Genomic DNA, 3,963 nt, shown 5'->3' on the forward strand with positions numbered 1-3,963 from the left:
CTTCTTGCCTTTTTTTTTTATTAATTGGTTTGATTAAATAGATTTAAAGAGCCTGGGCAGAGCCTTTTAATCATATTCCATATTGATCTAATGAATAGTCAATAAATTTACTAACATAGCTCCTTTCCTTTGTACAGTCTGGAGGGAAATGCTTCACTGAACGGTTATAACTCAACTCCAGGCTGGGCTGCTATTCCCACGGTGACTCATAGGGAGCAGAGGATGCTGGGAAATCTTTTAGGCCACTCGTGGGAGAGCAAGAATAAGTGGTTTAACACCTGGTTACAGTCCACTCCCCACCACTAAAACCTGCCCCCACGCCAAGGCCTTTCGTGTTTCTAGGTGGACTTGGCTTCCTCTGAACGGTGCTGGGTGCCTTGCAGATTTTCTGTAGAATTTATTCTAACCAAATTTCCTGGGCATAAATGTCACCATCTGTTACAGCCCCTGAACTCTAGGGCTGCGAGACTCCAGGGAGAGTCCGGAGTTTTTGACTTTTATTCATTCATCCAGTCAGCTCTGTAAATATTGACAAGATGAGGCTCATCAAGATAATACAATGTGCCCAAGTCAGTAGCAAATCTATAAGGAGGGTTCCTGCCTCCCTCCATAAACCTGGACTAAATCCTGGGAAACTTTCTTAAAGGAGCTTCTTTGTATTCCTTTTGCCATGTCCTGGAACCTAAAGGGGGGGGGGAAGAAGAGAGAGAGAGAGAGAGAGAGAGAGAGAGAGAGAGAGAGAGAGAGAGAGAGAGAGAGAGAGAGAGAGAGAGAGAGAGAGAGAGAGAGAGAGAGAGGAGAGAGAGAGAGAGAGAGAGAGAGGAGAGGAGAGAGAGAGAGGAGAGGGAGGAGAGAGAGAGAGAATGTGAAAAGGTTGGACGGACGATGAGTGTTTATTTTAGACACTGCCATTTCACGAGCTTCTCCACTGAGAGTGAATTGGAAGCACCATTTTATCTTTGTCTTGGTCCATCACGAGCCCCAAAGGTAGGCCAAGAAACAATGGCTCTGGGGACAGAGTGGCTGAGATTTTGGGAGTGATGAGTCAGCAAGAGTCAGGTTTGGGCATCCTTCCAGGCACTCATTCAGGTTAGGGTTCCCTTAGACATCCTCCCTCATGAGAGCTGCTGCAGATGCGGGGGGCGGGGGGAGTGTCTCGGAGGAGGGCAGAGAAATGGAATTCTCTGAACACAGGAATTCCACCATCTTGTCTTTTCACTCTAAGCTTGGGAGAGGGACTCTGGCAGGGAACCTCCCCGGATCATTTTGTCTGTGGCTGGCCTCGCTTTCCTCTTCCAACAATCTGGCCCTGTTGTCCTGTGAGACATCCGTTTGCGATGGTGAAGTTTGACCAGGCCTGGAAGGTGTGTAGGTGAGTCTGGCCTCTGCATTTCCAAGTGGACCTGCAGTCAGACCTGGATGCAGGTTCACGGAGCTCAGGACTGGGCCAATTTCTGGCTATAGAATGACTTTATTTATTTATTTATTTATTTATTTATTTATTTATTTATTTATTTATTTGCTTTTTGGGTCACACCCAGCAGTGCACAGGGGTTACTCCTTGCTCTGCACTCAGGAATTACTCCTGGCGGTGCTGGGGGACCGTATGGGATGCTGGGAATCGAACCTGGGTCAGCCGCATGCAAGGCAAACACCCTCCCCGCTGTGCTCTTGCTCCAGCCCCTATAGAATGACTTGAAAAGTGAACCGCCAAGGTGAATTCAAATTTGCGCTCATTCCATTGGGAAGGAGGAATCCCTGTCATTGAGGCCTTTCTCTCCCCCTCCACTCCTGCCTCGCCTCCCACCTTCCCAACCCTCATTGTCTCTTCAATTATCTGGGTAATTTGGTCCTGAGGGCATAAAATCCTTTAGAACTCAAATCCATTAGACAGAGAGGAGCCCTCAGGAAATGGCTCAGATTGCATCCCAGCCTCAGGTTTTGGATCCGGGCTGGCCTCCATTAGCGCACTCTGCTCGGGATTTCAGATCCCAGCCTGGAGGCTGGACAACCAACTCTCTTTCCTCGGACCCTCTTTGTCTCAGCAATCGCCCGCAGGGCAGCCCCGTGCCGGTGTGGGCTGGCTGTGCTCCTCTACACCACAGGCCCCCACGGCTGCCAGCTTCCCTTGGCCGGCATCGATGCCTTCCTCGGGGCCAGCGAACGCAGCTGCCAGGTGGGCAGGCATATGCTTTCGCCGTGTCTGGCGGTCTTCAGGAGCCAGGGGCCCGGGGCCTTTTAATTCCTCTCAACCCGGGGTCTTCTGGTGGGGACCTGGCATTCCTGCCAGTGTCCTGAGGCGGGTGGGGCCTTCGCCACCTGCCTTTGGGCTTCCCGGCGCTCACCCCAAAGGCGAACATTCCAACTCACATGTTGGACAAGGACAGTTTGGCTCTACCTAGCCCATCTCTTGTGTCTGACTCAACTCTTCTCTCAATTTCTGGCTGTACTGGGTGGGGTCACCAGGCTTGGATGTGTCAGCGTGTTTAAGCCTTATCTTGCATGCTCACTTTTCGTTTCCAGCCGCAGAAGGCAGCCTGTGGAGGGGTCTTGGATGGAGGCGGCTGGCAGGCAGATGTAACTCGATTGCTTTGTCTCTGGTATTTATCTCCCCACGCAATGACATAAATGCGCAAGAGCAGAGGTTGACTGCATTTTATTTTTTTTCCTGCATCCCAAATGGGTGTGTCGGAATAAATGGGTGGATGGAGGAACGTGCCCCACCGCTGCTACTCACTGAGAAAGCATTGGGACTTCGAGCGGTGCGTTATAAAGACACCACATTTGTCAGTTTATCACATGCAGAAGAGTGGCAAAATGTGTAAGAGATTAGAGAACCTACCTGACATCGTCCCGTGGTCATTAAAAGTTAGGCGCTCCCTTTTCCTCATCTTTGTCACCTCATGGGTGAACTCTTCAAGAACAAAGACCTAAACTTACTCTCAGACCCTAACTTCATATCTAGAGGAGAGTCCCAGTATCGATTTGTTGAATGAATGAAGAAATGAACTCGAGTTTCCATTGGGAAACAGACACGTGCATGAATGAAATTGGCTTTCGAGGGCAGTGAAATGTACCCTGAGAGAAGACGTCTTTCTCCTCCTGGCTTACTCAGTTACTACTCAGGGGAAACGAACCATAATTCTTCAAAATCATCTGGATTTAAGAACTATGTGGGGCATTTGATGTGGGATGTATCGCTGGAAATTCTTTCCTTTAGACAAAAAAGATCATAGGATAAAAAGCATGCTTCGGTGCCAATGTGATAGTACCGGTAAGGTGCTTGCCTTGCGACCAACCTGGGTTTGATCCCAACCACCCCACATGGTCCTGTGAGCCAGCCTGGAGGGGTCGTTGAGAGCAAAGCCATGAGTAAGCCCTGAGCACCATCAGGTACACCCCTCTCATCTCCCCGCCCCACCCAATCAGGCTTTGTCCTGGCTGTATGGATGTGGTTCCGTGGTAGATTGCATGCCTCATATGTGTAAGGCCCCGAGTTCAATCCCCTACACCACACACATACACACACACATACACAGACATACATACATATACACACACAAACACACAGCTTTGTGGTATTCAACTAGTGATAAATCCTTACAAAATTGTATGGTTTATATTTGGTATAATTTTTTACATTTGATAGCACAGCGGTTGGGTGTTCGCCTTTCACGCGGCTGACCCGAGTTCGATTCCTCTGCCTCTCTCGGAGAGCCCGGCAAGCTACCGGGCTCTACCGAGAGTATCGAGCCCTCGAGGCAGAGCCTGGCAAGCTACCCGTGACGTATTGGATATGCCAAAAACAGTAACAATAAGTCTCTCAATGAGAGACGTTACTGGTGCCTGCTCGAACAAATCGATGACCAACGGGATGACAGTGACAGTCTAAAAAAAAAATGTTAAATTATTTGCCCCACTTTGTGAGTTAAATGACCTGTAAGTGGAACAGTAACTACCTTC

The sequence above is a fragment of the Sorex araneus genome, chromosome 2 (genome assembly GCF_027595985.1).
Source record: "Sorex araneus isolate mSorAra2 chromosome 2, mSorAra2.pri, whole genome shotgun sequence".
Classification (NCBI taxonomy): Eukaryota; Metazoa; Chordata; class Mammalia; order Eulipotyphla; family Soricidae; genus Sorex; species Sorex araneus.